The following is a 16,661-nucleotide window of genomic DNA, read 5'->3' on the forward strand; positions in this document are numbered from 1 at the left end:
TCAGGGGTTTTCAATGAAATCGGCGAATATATTTGGGATAATGTAATCAAACATAGTCTATGATCTGTTACAAAAACAAAACAAACAGAGTAGTCTATGTGAGTAGCACATTTAAAATTTACTGGAGTTCTGGCCTTAGAAGAAATAGTTGGTTGCACAGCACTGCAACTAAGTCACACAGCAAGTCTGTGCAAATGATACTCAGGGAAGATATAATACAGTAGAAATACTCCAACAACCAAGAATATTAACATGTTTCAAATGTGAACTTCCAACAAAAAAGCTAAAAACAGACCACAGTAAGAGCTGATTTACCTGGAGTAGTTCTAACAAAATGAGAAATTCTGCAGTGCTTCATGGGAAACAGCAAATGTAATGACAATTAATTGGTCACCCAAGCAATCTAAAGGGCCTAGTGCTTCATAAATTGATGAAAAAATAAAGTCATCCTCTGTGCTAGCTAAAGCTGGGGAACATTTTTTTTTCTTCAACCTCCCCTACCAACTACAGGGGGTAGGAAAATGAAAAGGGAGGAGCAGACAGAGAATGGGAAGAGGAAAAGGAAAAAAATCCACTTCTTTCCACAATAAGAATTCAGAAAATAATTGAGACAAAGGAAGTTTTCCTCTTCATCAACACCCTTAAAGTCCATCTTTAAAAAGAATCATTTCCCAGCAGTATTTTCACAGGTATCTTACTTATTCTAGTTCCTATTAACTCAAACTGATAAACCTATGATTACCTACCAAATTCTACAAAACTCAAATCAGTTTCTGTATCTCCCATATTTAATGTTTAAAACTAAAAATAAAAATAATTAAACTTTTTGGCAATACACTATAGAAAACATCTTTAAATAGAGGATATTTCTAAGCAATTAATTCTTTGGCAATGTGAAAATTGGGCCTAGAATGTAGCTCAGTGGGACAATAATAATTAACATGTGCAAGGCCTGAATATAATCCCCAATATCAAAAACAAGCCAGTAAAACTTCATTCTCCTATTTGATCCCCTAAATATACAGCAATTCTATTTAGGAAAGAATTCACTTCTGTAAAGAAAAATCATTCTGAATTGTACTTAAGTAAATGAGATCACTTAGCATACAGCTAGAATAAACCTTAGAAATGTAATCCAATCCATCATCTAATGTTTATAAGAGCCCTTGCCAAAAGCCAAAGATTCCTAGCATATTCAGGAAACAGAGCAAATCCCAAACCCTACAGAGCCCAGTAGTTTTTGTTATACCAAATGGCTGATTTGATATATTTCAAGTGAAAGGATTATAATAATCTTTTTAAGTAGACAAGAATGAGTATCTAAATATATTTGTTAAATAAAATGTAAGCAGAATTTTAGCCATTTAACTGCATATAACTAAAAATATTAAGATAAACTCAATACCCAAAAATTGAGTAAAATGCTGGACAGAAAACAAAAGACTACTAAATTTTAAGTGAGAAAATTCTATTTGTGGTTTAGGTCATTTGACAAAACACAATGCTATGTAAGACTGATTATTAAGAGGTAATAAAAATTACACAAAATGTAACCATTCTGATTATTAAGAGGTAATAAAAATTACACAAAATGGAAATCCTTAAAGTAGGGGTTTCCTTTGCTAAATACTCAAAAATTATTTCAACTTAATTATACGTTTTTAACTTACTTAGTTTTAAAATACATGCACTTTGCCAAACTGTTGAGAAGTTTTAGTACTTTCAAGATAATAACAGTCTTTAAACACTGACAATCGGGGTTGGAGAGAGTCTTACCATTGGCAGTGCATTGATGTAGGGATGCGCAACTGAAGATCCGGTACCACCGATCACAAGAAGCTGTTGCTGATTCTAAAAAAAAAAGGAAAAGTAAAGTATTCAGTGTGCCCTAAAATAAGTTCAGTTTAAGATTTTTCTATACCATCCTACATGTTTGAAGTATTCTTTATTTATGCCTGTAATGCACCCCCCCACCCCACCCAATGAAAACGTCTCAAGCAAGTATTAAAAAAAAAAAAGCAGCAATGTTTGAGTGCCATTCAGAGTACCTTTAGAGCACTTCTAAGAGGTTGACATAGTGAACAAATGAGACTCAAAGAGATGAATCTCCAGAGTGCTCTCAATCCCAAATTCAGTTCAACACATTCCAATAAGTACTGCATTGAGGTCCAATATACTATGTTCATAACAAAATCATGAGCTATAAAAATGGTATAAACTTGAACTTCTACATTTTGATTAATAATAAAAAGCAACAAACAGATAACTGGTTTTGCAACAATTTCCTTCAGAACTTGTTAAAAATCTTTTCAGAGTTCACATTTTACAGAGTATACCTTAACCCTTTTCAATTGTTAAATTTCAGTGCATTATACCCCATAAACCTTTCAAGCAACTATAATCCCACACTGTCTCAGAGAGAGGACTCTAGTGGTAGGCTGACCACCAGTACAGTTCCCCATGTGCTCAAGCACAGGTCTATAAAGTGATGGAGTAACACCGCTAGTCTATTTACCTAAAGGTTATTGCTAAGAACATCATGACTGGGAAAGAACTTACTTTAGTAGTTTATAATTAGCAGTTGTACCATTCTGTTTTTCATTCCTATTCTTCCTACATGCAGTTTTTTTACAAGAATCTTTAGGCGGCATTTGCTTAATATACTAGATAATTCATAAATCTACATAATGAACGTGAGTAAGCGAGATAATTCACAATGGTAAGCTAAAATATATGGCAATGAAAGAACTGAAATGCCACTGGTGCTTTGTGCAGTCCTCACTCTACTACAAATACCATTATACACCACATTGTACATGCCCTCCTGATATTAGGAACAAATGAGGGTGCATATTTGAACTCTTGTATTTAAATATTAAAACCGAAATGCTTTAATCAAAACTGAACATAAATAAATATAGCACTCTACAGCAACAGATATTTGGTTTGACCCATTTGTACATATACAACACACATAAAAACACATATACCTTGTTGAGAATACTAAATTAGATAATTCCAGTTTTTTACCCCCTCTCCCTCTTTTCTCTTACTTTACTAATAGTCACTGAGTCTTTCACCACCTTTGCAGCTATCTCTCAGTTTTCACTTATGTTTTTCCTCTACCCTTATAATCATTCCTTCATTTAACATTTCCTTTTAGTCTATAGTTCCTTAAGTAAGGAAAAGACTACAGTAGTGATTTAATAAATAATTAAATGATTAAATAAATATCTGATTCTGGGATTTGAAAGGTAAATGAATCTGTGGTAAACAGTGTGCCAACAGATGTACCAATTAGCACATACAATTCAACCTGAAAATCTGAAGAATTTCTAGAAGTATATACAAGGTCATATTTCAATTTCTGTCAAATGTTTTCCTAGTCAACTCACTTACACATATCCTGCCATTGTGCAATGCATTTATACCATATAATCTAAAGGAATTTTTAAAGACATTTATTTTATAAAGTGATAACAAAAATTAGAGATGCATTTAAGATAATATAACAATGTGTGCTAAAACTATTTATAGCAAAGTATTTCCTTATTCAGTAAACAAAATATGTATTTTATACCTCTCCCTTATTAATCTCACTCAGCATCCCCTACTCTCCCCATAGAGACTGTTCTCTGCAGTCTTTTGCTGTCATGATCCTGTCATTCACCCACCCGAACCATCCTTCCATGGTTCTATATGCAAGCAAATCTAGCCCATTCTTTGTCTCAATGTTTCAATCCAAATTAGCTTCTTCCTTTGGTTATTCACCTCACTACTCAAAGACAGAAATAAGAACCCCTTCAGCACACTTCCCTTTTCAGAGCTGTGTAGTACCTTATTCTTTTATCATGTCCCAACCCCCATCAAACTTCTGAAGAAGTTTCTGGTCTGGAGACCAGGAATTGATTTATTCATTTTACTGTTGTTTCTCCACAGCACTAAGAATAGTACCTTGGACATATATAGTTCATATGTAGTACACACATATTTCAAAATAAAAACAGTAGAGACTCAAAGCACAAATAAATCACATTGGTGAAGAATTCAACAATGAACTGCTATTTTGAAAATACTGAAGAAAGCCTGGTTATACCAATAATTTTAGTTCTGCTTCCAGGAGGCAGCCAATAAAAGTTGATCTTTCATCATTGACCAAAAAAAAAAAAAAAAATCAAAAAGCACCTGATGAATCACACCACAAAAACTACTTTATACCTAATTGCTCCTCTTGTAACAAAATATTTTGCTTCTATAATCTGTATTTCAGAACATTTTACCTAAAATAAAGGAATAATTTTAGAATAGGCTTTCAGCATAGAAAGATGTTGATGACTACACAAACACCTAAGATCTGCCCACCTACACATAATTGGTAAGATTTTTTTTTTTAAATTGTAAATATTCTGTGAAATGACAAAATGTACTTTAACTGATCTCTGGAATTGATTTCATCTGAAGAACCCTCTGAAAAGCAAATGGACATTATGAACCCTTTCCCTAGGAAAAAGTACAAACACAACAAAAACAATAAGAAAATGTACTTATTATGTAGGGCAGCAACAAAATCTAATCTCAACCCAGTGGCCAGCAATAAATCCAAGAAAATATATGTGGCATGCTTAAAGAAACAGAAGCTAAAGATGAACTTTTAGTTAATGTGAAGAATTTGGAACAATCATCTGAAAAATTAAAAGAAAACTATAAGAATCTTAACCAGAATTGATTCAGCATAGAAAGATTTTTACTAAATGGGCTGTGTATGTAGCTCAGCATGCACAAGGCCCTGGGTTTGATCCCCAGCACTGTTAAAATATACATATCTTTTTAATTAAATGAACTCCTAGAGGGGGAGGTCACAAATGAAATTCAGATTAAATTGCTTAGTGCATGATTGATAGCACAACAGTAATTACCTGCAAATAGATCAATTAAAAAAGGAATATATTTGCAAATCAGAGTTCAGCTGAACCTCCCTGATTTGATTCATTTTACAAAAATAAACTTTATTAGTTGTCTTCAACATCACAATTCCTAATAACCCACTATACATACATCAAAACCGCTGAAGCACTATATTCTGTACCCCTGGCCCTATCCTTATTTCCCATGGAGTTACAGAAAGAGAGAGAGAGACAGACAGACAGACAGACAGACAGACAGACAGACATTATTCTATACTATCAGAAACTAAAGTAGGTAGAAAGGAGGAAGGGGGATAAGCTATAATTGACCCTGAAATCTGACTCAGAATAAACACAGCTTTGCTATTATCACCTATGTTTTCACTTCTCATTGTTATTCAAATGACTTGAGGAAAAACAGACTCAAAATTTTGTATTGTAACCCCAATTTTCTAAAAATAAATCATTCTTAAGGCCACACATCCACCTAAGTAAAGAACAATTTATAAACATGCACTAATGTCTAATCATCCAGTTAGTGTTTCAGTCCAATTAGTTTCATATACGGTTAAATATTTTATTAAACTTACAAAAGACAAAATACTGCATAGGAATAAAATAAGTTATCAGTATTTCAAAATTTAACCTTCACAGAATAAGCAATGCAAATTAAAGTCAATAAAAATCACAAACTCAATCTAAAGAAAAGAGTTTAAGATTTGAGGAATTTCAAGTGCTATTATAAGCCAAACTTATAACTGGGCACTAACATCAACCCATCAAAAGCCTTCAGCAGTTTAATAACTTCCAAGAATAGAGAATCTGAATGAGAACTTCCACAAACTTTAGTTGATACTAAAAACATGACATTAAAATATGTAGACAGATATACATGACTGTCAGTTTCTTTAAAAATGTGAGCACGTCATTAATATATAATTACAACTAATTTCTTCTTCCACAAAAAACAAGGTACTAAATTAATGGTACAACTTACAATGCCTCAAAATACTTCAGATTTTACATTATTTTCTTGTTAGCACAAAGCAGCTACCCTTTGTTATTTTAATAAAGTAGTTTGGGATAATGAAACCAGTAGAATGGTAAAAACATAGTGAGGTCAGACAGCAGTATTAGCATGATTTTTTGAGAAATACTAGAGTGAGGACAGGGAAATTAACCTATATTGTCGAAGACAACACGATCAGGTACATTGGCACTTAAGTCAAAGAGAGAATTCCTAGACCTTATTAGCTTTCTCACTCTCCCCAAGGACAGAATATTTTATTCAAAATACCAAGAATTTGAAAAGTTAATTAGGCTACCACAACCCCAAAATCATTCACTAGGACGATACCTTTTTAGCAGAAATGAGAATAGCTCTGCCAAGGATGGTGGGTCTTAGTTTAACTCTGAATTACAGAAAGGACCTTCCAGATTCAAACCTAGCTATAATTTAGTGGATCCCTCTTTCAGATTTAATTGGTCTAGGGTAGAACCTGCAAGTTAGTCATATCCTCTAAAAGCTCCATTAGCCTATGTGGAGGGAAAGGATCTAATTAGAGTCTTTTTTTTTTAACAGGAAATGGACACAATATATCTATCTATGTTTGTTTGTTTATTGATTGATTGATTGATCGATCGTGTGGTGCTGAGGATCAAACCCAGTGCCTCATGCATGCTAGGCAAGTGCTCTACCCCTCACTGAGCTACAACCCCAGCCCCAAGATTCTAATTCTTAATCTACTGTTGGGGAAGAGAAGCAGAAGAATGATTTCTTTCAAATATCAGACTGTAAATGAAGTAGTTCTCAGACATAGAGAAAAATACTATTATCAAGAGTAAATTAAGCTGTGTGTGGTGATGCACACCTGTTAATTCCAGTGACTCCAGAGACTTGAGGCAGGAGGATCACAAGTTAGAGGCCAGCCTCAGCAACTTGACAATACTGTCTCAAAATAAAAAATAAAGAGGGCTACGTATATAGCTCAATAGTAAAGAACCCCTGAGTTCAATTCCCAGTACAATCAATCAATCAGTACATGTTTTATTAATTTTAAGATTAACAATGAAAAACAAGATAAACTCAATCTGTCTTCTTAAAACTGAACGTGCAAAGGAAAGACAATGATGATGAGGACATCATAAATAGAGACCATGACTATAAAACAGGAGTTACCAAAAAAGGCATGAAGAACACCAAAGGTGCACTGACTTCAAAAAGAAAAAGAAAAAAAAAAAGACTAAATAAGCTTCAGCTATCTGTGACAAATTTTAGAAAGGTACTTTTTTTCTACTCACTATAATGGAAAAAAAAAAGTCATATAAATGAATGGCCACAGCAAATGAAACTTGGCTCTATCACCCATCTTGGAAATCATCTAGTTAGATGGATGATATGGGGTTGGTTGGTTACATGTGTGTTCTGTCTCTTCCAATTCAGCAATCAAGTGTGCTATCAGGGCCAGCACTAGCCTCTATGATAACCTGTGCAAATCAGACTCTAGCAGGACAAGTTGGGGAAAGGGAGAGTCACAGATATAGGGGTAAAGAATCTTGATCTATGGGTCCACACAGTTTGAGTTGAACATCCTAGCTCTGTACATTAGCTAAGTGATTTAAGACAAATTACTATAACTTTTCACTGCCTCAGTTTTTTTAATATGTAAAATGAATAATGAGAGTTTAATAACTTAACAGTTATGAAAGCCCTAAACAATGAGTGGCACAGGATTCAGGTGCAATTAGTTGTTAACAAGATAAACAAGCCAAAAGAAGTACCTTTCTCTGAGAAGACACAGTTGTATATCAGAAAAATTGCATGGCTGACAACATGGCCAGGACTGCCATGAACACTATGCACCCTTGGCTGGGTACTTCTGTGAAGTTCTGCCATTTACACTGTGCTATTTGTGTGCTGCTGTGCCTGTAGAGTCCAGTTATAGTATTCCTTTTGTAAGTTAAAAACTTAACACTCAAAACATTTTCACAGTTGATAAACTTTTTAATGATAACAGATTTGGAATGTGCCCAAATGTAACCAATGTCCGATTGGCGTAACCTCAGATTGACACAGAACACATCTGATGTTCCTCAATGAAGCAAAGAGCCTCTCAAGTACATTTTAAAAACAGTGTCTTTGATTTTTAGTTAGTGATGAAATAGGATAAGCCTCTTTAAATAAAAAAACTGCGAATAAGTCATCAGGAAGATACTAAAATGAAAACTTCCACTTTGAAGTGCTTTTGACACAAATTAAAAAGCACATATATTAAATTAGGTGTTAGTTTCAGAGCTCTAAAATGTTATGATTTGGGCTGGGGATATAGCTCAGTTGCCTTGAATGCACAAGGCCCTGGGTTCAATCCCCAGCGTGCACACACACACACACACGCGCACGCACAAAAAGTTATGCTTTTATTTATGCATTTTTAAACTTTCGTGTTCACATATAAGTCTTTTATGTTCAATCATTCTAATTTTTTTTCTCTTTTATTTATACATATTTAAACTTTCTGGAATTTTTCCCTTGAATATTATCTTCGGTAGTTGCTGGTTGAATACTTAGACACAGGACTCACAGACTCAGAGGGCTGAATATAACTATAACTACAGAATCTGAGTTTTCAGACATTGCCATGCAGTGAGTTAGGGGTTGGTATCTACGACCAGAAAGTAAATACTTTTGGTTTTGCAGGTCGTTTGGACTTTCTTACGTAACTATCTAACTCTAATATTAAGTAGTAAAGCAGCCAAAGACAAAACAGAAATGAATGGGTATTTCAATAAAATTTTATTGAGGGGAAAAAAAAAGCAACAAACCAGATATTATCCACAAACATCACTGATCCTGAAGCAATTCTTAAAACCACTCAAAATTCCACAAATCCAGGATGCAGCATACAACTTTTAGGTTAAATGAGAGAAAGTCTTCTTTAGTCAAAAAGACCTCCCTTAGTAAAGTGATACTTTCCTTAAAACCTTTGGCCATCTTTTGTGGGTAAGAAGGTCTTTGGAAAGAGATCTGGGACAACTAAAGGAGGATGGCTGAGAATTTTAGGATCTGTCATCTACAGTCCACTTTCTGCCTCTTATCAGCAGTGTGATCTTGGTCTAGGAACTTCTTTGAACCTCAGTTAACTTGTTTTTGGAATAGGAACTTATAATACCTACTGTAAACGAGATTTCAATGATATCAACTACACAAGCAACACAAAGATGAATGCTTATTTTGTCATCTCTGTTAAAAACAAGATACTCAAAAACATTTAACCTCTTGAGGGCCTCAATCTCTTTGTGCATAAAACAAAGGGGACTGAACTAAACTACTTTTCTTAAACTTTCTTTTAACTTTCATATTATCAAAACATGTGTTCTGTGATATTTGTAAGATATTTTTAGTTTACTGGTTTGAGTTTATACCTGTGCTATTTCAAAGAAGGCAAGAGATTATTTTCTTCTTTGCTTTGAAAGGCCTGGCTTTCTGTGAAGCTAGCTACATTTCAAGTCTTCTCGGTTTACTGGCAGTTAATATGATATGGAACTCAACAGAAGGTAATTATATCCCTATCTTACCCCTTCTATCACACCCATTTATTTCTTGCTTCCCTTCTCCTACTATCTGAACATTTCATGTCCTTGTTCTAACCAAACCAAATTCCTTATTTCTTTCCACATTGTTTAATACTAGGACATTTCACATAAAAACCTTAAAAATACAACTGTAAAACACAAATGTCATCTTCTTTATAATTTTAATTGTATAATGCATTCACTTATTCAATAACATTTGCATTGTCATCCACCTCACAGATTCATCTGTTTCTTACCAAATACCAGGAAAAAGGGTAGAGAAAACTACTCAAAACTAGAACAGGACTTCAAAGATACAGTGACTCTACCACTTACTGAGGACAAAACATTAGGCTGGTTATTCAATCTCTCAAACCTGTCTACACACCTGTAAAAGAAGATCATAATATTATCTACTTTCAAAGGGGTTATTGTAAGAACTACACAAAAGAATGTGTATCAAACATTTAATAGTATTTGGGGCTTTAAAAGCACTTAATAAATGATAGCTATTGTTATCATTCTAAGATTTTGTGATAGAAAGCACTGAGCTGCCCTTATTAGAACCAAAGATTTACTATAATAAACTATCAATCCATATATGCGATTAGAATACCTAGAATACTTAGTATGCTTATAAACATCTTGCAACTTACTTTATAAAAACAAAAATATGGTTTATTTTTAAACACACTGTTACAGGCATTCTGAAAACAGGATATTTCTGAATTAAATATTGGATATAAAATAGAGAGGAAAAAAGATTACTGAAGTAGTTAGAGGAGTGGGTCAAGAGTATGGTATTAGGGCCTCTAGCCAGCACAGCAATACATAACCATATTTAAAATTTAAATATAAATGTTTTTGTTAAAGTTTATGGCTCCTAAGAAATAATACCCATTTTAATACACACAACCAAGTACTTATAATGGGTATTATATAATCAAATGTCCATTTTTAAACAAACATCAGTCCAAATATAATTATTCCTGTTTCTTGGCTTCCAAATAGTAACTAAGAAGCAAATGAAACTATTGCCTAAATCAGCAACACTGGATTCCTGGGAAAGACATTTTCAGTAATGGCAAATAATGGATAAATTTAATAAGGCTTCCATTAAGCCTCCCCCATAATTATACAGTATTTTAAAATAGTACCTTTTATTTTGGTTTTGAAAGTCACATAGATTATTAAGTGAATAGTGTGAAATTATTTCCCTTCCAGATGAGACATCAAAATAATTTTAAAACATTAAGAGGAAATAACTTGTAGATTTCCATTCAAGGTTGTTCCTTACAGATGATATTAGCTCTCCGTTCTCTTGGATGTTTGCTACCTGGGACAAATTAATATGTTCTATAAATTCTATTAATATGCATCTTCTCTAGTGTAGTAATAAAGATGTTAACAGTTTGATTCAGTCTAACTTCAAATTGCTCTAGTACAGTGACTAATTTTCTAATTTGAAAGAAGTCAGCAAATCCCACTTGGAGTTTTAATGAATTCCCCTTTATTTCCATGTCATTAATCAGGAGAAATATAAAGCAAAACTGGCTATTTCTTTTAAAGTACAGAGAAGCAGCATTGAAGAGCAAAATGGATTCAATGAGAAAGAATGAGGAGAATGACAGCCAAAACCCAGTGAGTCTTCTGACCCCATCAATTTGCTATTTTGCATACTACGCAAAGTAGTAAACAATTTGAAACCAAGACTTTTTCAAATGGGCAATAGCCATTCATAGATTTATAAACTGTCGCTTACTTTCTTTTCCTTATTTAGAATTTTATCCACTATTCCATGCCAGAAACTGAGGACTTATTTATAGAATGCTCAAGCAATGACTACCCTAAAACTCACACTCTAAAAAGTAGTTCATTCCAGGCCAATATAGAAGGCCCAGACCTTAGTCGGTTCTTTCAAAAATCAATCTCTTCAAGTCTCTAAGGTATTCTTGAACATTCATTCATTCACTAAGAGTTTATTTAAGGATCAGGCATGGTTACTGGGGATTTTACATTCTAATAAGGGAGATAAAAAATCTAGTTGTAACCACGCTACACATGCAAAAACATTTCACAAAGACATGATCAAGCATATTTCATTTAAATAAGCTGAAGGTTCACAATAAACACTAACACTAAACCCTGAAGAATTACAAACGGAAAACAGTAACCACCAACAGAACCAAAACTCAAGTTCACAACTTTAGGGTCTCCTCACAGACAGACAAGACTAGAAATGAACCCTCAATGTTTCAATATTATATGCATTCATTACTTCTATAGTACTTTATTTTTAAAAGAGTACAAAAATCTTCTAGTTTTCCAGGGCCAAGAAATAAACTACTTTCACAGAGATGGGAAACATTAACTACTACACATGTCTTCCGCAGGCTCCCATCCCTGATATCTTCCACACCAAGTCTTATTACTCAAAAAACCTAATGAGGTCATTCTTGTGGTATTTTATCCAAAGGCATGACTAAATTCCCAAACAAAATTAAAATATGGTTTGTCAGACCTTTTCACTATTCAAAACAAAGCCCATAGAAGGAAGGGAGAAGAAAGGCCTAGGAAGAATCTCTAGTGTTTCTTGTGAAATTTCTAGAATTTCTTGTGAATTCTTATTAGGCTTAAAAGGATGTTATACTGTAAAGTATCACAACTGTTCACCTATTAGCTATTTATTGAGTGCCAACTATTTGCCAGGCATCATTTCAGACACTAAGGATATAGCTGTAAAGAAAACTCCTTGAGGTGTGTGTGTGTGTGTGTGTGTGTGTGTGTGTGTGTGTGTGTGTGGAGGAGACAAACATAATGTACACATTAAAATATATGGGGAGTGTCTTATTTTCTCAATTTCTCCAAATGAAATCTCATAAAATCAAGAGATATGTTTTGGCACTCAAACCAATGGAGTGTAATGACTGCAAACCAGAGGTAGCAACTCCAGATAACAAAAATAGGACTTACTGGACGCATAAGCTCATAATAAAAAGAAAGAAAAACCTAGATATTTATTAAGTTTTGAAAGAAACCACAACAGTTTCATGTAACAAGAATATTTATACCCTATGCAATTAATTTTGTTCCTAGAAAGTCTTCCAGCAACTTGTGATCTAATGTGGTGATCCCATTTCCCTTTCTTCAATGAAGGATTAGATTCCTACATAATTAGAACTTCCCTTGATTTTACTATAAAGTGATTAAGGGGAGATAGTTTATCAATCCCAAGGCAGAAAGACCTACAATCTTTGATTTTCAAATATGACATGACAGAATTGTTAAAAATTTTTAAGTGCCAAAAGCCATTCACTGCATTATGATATGCTGCTGCTTTTAGATCTGGTCTCAGTCAACAACCAGTTTTGCACATCGTTTAGTTCCTACTTGTGTGACTTTTGGTTGTTACTCCAAGGTCAATACCATGGTTGGATGACTGAATCCTTAGGCTTATAATGAATCTGAACATCAACCTCACTCACATCCTTCAAGGTCATTTTATTGCTGTCTTTCCTTCCACTAAGTCTTGGTTTGTTAAATCAAATTTCAGGGAGAAAAAAACTGGGATATTCTCCTTAAGCAAACTGTCTACAAGCTATAATCTCAAAATGCTGTATTAAGGCAAATCTAGACCACTAGGTAACTCACCAACCTTCACTTCAATAACTATGAGGGCCATGTTCCCACCACACCAATTCTAAATGTCACACATAACTACAAAGATCCTGCTTATAGAGTACATAATTGATAACCTTAAAACTTCTCTTTACTTTCTAACAGTGTGTCCCTCCCTAACCTGTGAAATAGGTTTATTTCCAGTAGTACCTTCTGTATTTCAGTATATTTGTTATATTGGCTATTAGTTTCCCTCTCCCCCTAGAGTTTGTGCATTTTTCAAGATCCTGTTGAATTCCTTGCTAAAAGCTTTTCCTCACTATTTTGTCCTGCCCATAGTATTTCTCTCTGAAAAATGCCAGTCATGCATTCATTTTACAGAGCTGGAAAATAAAGTCCAGAAGGTTAAATAATTTAACCAAAATTATACAATTACCTAGTGATAAAAGCTGGACTATATAATCCAAACCTTCAAACTTAAACTCCAAGGTTTATCTGTTCTTTTAATTGCCTCACTCTTAACACTATTTTCCACACTAATCTGACCATATCTCCTCACACATAAAAATTTTCAGTGGATTCTCCACAAGAATGTTAGACATTTATCCAACATGTCCTTCAAATCACATGCCAGGTGCAATCTTCTCCAGCTGAACTTCTTTTTGTCACTTCCAACCAGCTGATTTGTCTCTTTTCCAAATTAACTTTTTTTTAATCACTGTCATCTAGCATAGCATCTTTGGACTTCAAATGTTATCTCATTTGCTTCCAAATCAACTTGAAGAAACGGTAATTTTATTAGCCTTATTTCATAAGTGGCCCTAAAATCTCAGGTTACTTCCTTACATTTACACAATTATTCACAGTAGGTACTTCAGAGAGTCAAGTCTAGGTTGACTTTGCCTCCAAAGCCTAGGTTCTGTAAACTATATCAGATTAAAGAAACATAATAACTAAACTTAATGGGTGTTGATAACTGCTTAAATTAAACAGAAGGAAGATTCGAATTCAGTATACTTTGAAATTTTTCACAATAGAAGTTCAAAAATAAAATCCAAACTTTTCAGTGAGACATCTTCCCAGGTGTTAATCTCTTCCTGCCCAGAGCCTATCCCCTCCAAAAAGAAGTCAAAATTTGACTTCACACATTTTTCAAAAATTAGTCTCCCTGGGGTTGGGACTGTGGCTCAGAGGTAGAGCGCTGGCCTAGCACATGTGAGGCTCTGAGTTCGATCCTCAGCACCACATAAAAATAAATAAATAAAATAAAGATATTGTGTCCAGTTACAACTAAAAAATAAAGAAAAAAATTAGTCTCCCAAAAAATGTGCAACTTTTTAACCAGACTAAAAGTTATGTAGATTACAAGTTACTTATGCATTAAGTTTCTTTAAAATACTAAACTCCCTGACAGAAGGGGTCTTATCTAATGATTAACGTAAATTATATAGCTCCTTTCCATCATTGACTCTGAACCCTGGCTCTCTTTGACACATGGGAAATAAAATTCTCACAATCTCACTGAGCCTGTTCATTTAGATAAGTAAAGTAGGCAGGGCTGTTTTTGTTCAACTACCTTCATGTCTGACATACTTTTAGATTTTTACCTTGGTTTAGCTAAAGATGTAAAGATGTAAGAGTAGTTCTTAGCTAAAGATGTAAAAATGCATGGAAGTTGCAACCAAAAAAGAACCAATGATTTCCAGAGACCTGGAATTATTATAAGCCCTAGAGAAATAGTATCTGAAGGAAATACAGTAAGGAGCAACCCTCATCCCCAACCCCACAGATGAACAAATTTAGAATAATCCCAGCATTTCAAATGATGTAAAAGTGAAATCATTAAGAGTTAAAAATCTAAACTATTAATAAGGTTTTATTCTATTAGATGATACGTTTAAATTAAGGCTCACAATACTATGTTGATTTATTCACAAACTGCTACTTCTAAATAGTAACTGTTTAAAGTTTCTTATTCCATAATACTGTTTACTAAGTAGAATACATTCTACTAGATGTTACAGGGTTACACAATTAAAATATTTCCTCCTCCTCTAAAATAAAATCTATAACTACACTGTAAGACAGATGTAAACACTGTAAGCCTGTGTCAAAGCATCTAGAAATTTAGATAACAATATCACTCTAGGCTAAAATAACAAAAAAACATGCTATGACAGAACCAAGAAAGTAGCATCAAAAAGTTCACCATGTTCCTGTTGCAAAGTAATGATCCAAAGTCCCTAACACTATCATGAAATCTGCCTCTCATACAGGTGTCAAATTCAGCCTATACACACACTAATCTGAACTCTTGTATGCTCGAAGAAGACAAGAACTGTAACCATACAAGCCCATCAACTCTGAAATCACACTGGTGGAAATTCAATTTTGCTGGGATAGCTTTCATATAGCTATTACAGTCAAGTATGAGGAAAAGCAGAGCTCTTGGATCAATGGCTTCTTGCAGACAGAGCAAAACAAGGTAGTTGCAAAGAGCAACTGGTCCCTTAAATAGTCATCATATATCTGCAAATTAATGAGCAGATCATTCATTATATGTGTGCAGAAAGGATTGATAATCAAATACTAGTCTTTTTGTGTTCATCTACAAATACCAAACAATTTACATCAACATCTTCATCTTCCAACTCTAATGGTATTTTTTTTAAAAAATACAGCATAGTATACTTGAATGTGGGGTACATTTTAACACAATGAACCCCTCTCCAGTTAAAAATCATGAACAAAAGTCAGCCATAGGAAAACAACCTGTGAGTTGTTTCCCACACATGAAGTGTCTTCTATAAATGTTGTGACTAAGGAGGGGAGATGAAGTGTTATACTCCTGATAGAATCATGGAGAGAAACCTGCTGACAACCATCTTTTGTTTGTCCCTTTAAAAGCAGGCAAAGGGGTTGGGGTTGTGGCTCGGCGGTAGAGTGCTCACCAAGCAAATGCAAGGCCCTGGGTTTGATCCTCAGCGCCACATAAAAATAAATAAATAAAATATTGTAATCAATTACAACTAAAAAATAAATATTAAAAAAAATAAAAGCAGGCAAAGGAAAAAATAATTTTTATTGGCATATCTGAACAGGCTTTAAAAAATAAATATTGGGGCTGGGGATGTGCCTCAAGCAGTAACACACTCCCCTGGCATACGCAGGGCGCTGGGTTCGGTCCTCAGCACCACATAAAAATAAATAAATAAAAATGTTGTGTCCACCAAAAACTGAAAAATAAATATTAAAAAAGTATCTCTCTCTCTTTAAAAAAAATAGTAACTTTAGAGAACTTATATCACACTAAGAACAATATCTTTTTTAACTTTTAATCATAAGAGAATACATATATAAAACAAAAATTCTAAATTTAAGTCTTTATAAAGTACAATTAGATGGTGTCTTTAATAGATTTGCTCCAACTGTTCACTGAGGCATGTCTACAACCATACCACTTGGTTTGCTTGTTGGAAGCAAACCAAGAAGTTTTAAGCTGTACTTCCATGAGATTTTGGAATAAGCTTTAAAATAAGGGAAAGCTCCTAAAATTGAGCAAATAAG

At 33.9% G+C, this 16,661-nt stretch overlaps 1 protein-coding gene across 4 annotated transcripts in view; it reads right to left on the minus strand.

Moving 5' to 3' along the window:
* Tbl1xr1 (TBL1X/Y related 1) overlaps positions 1–16,661 on the minus strand; it is a 158,410-nt gene that overhangs the window by 88,221 nt on the left and 53,528 nt on the right. For all 4 annotated transcript variants that reach the window (XM_026382776.2, XM_026382756.2, XM_026382760.2 and 1 more), the window contains exon 2: positions 1,777–1,851. The gene's annotated coding sequence lies outside the window, so the exon portion shown is untranslated. The remainder of the gene's footprint in view (positions 1–1,776; positions 1,852–16,661) is intronic.

Source organism: Urocitellus parryii, chromosome 2 (assembly GCF_045843805.1).
Source record: "Urocitellus parryii isolate mUroPar1 chromosome 2, mUroPar1.hap1, whole genome shotgun sequence".
NCBI lineage: Eukaryota > Metazoa > Chordata > Mammalia > Rodentia > Sciuridae > Urocitellus > Urocitellus parryii.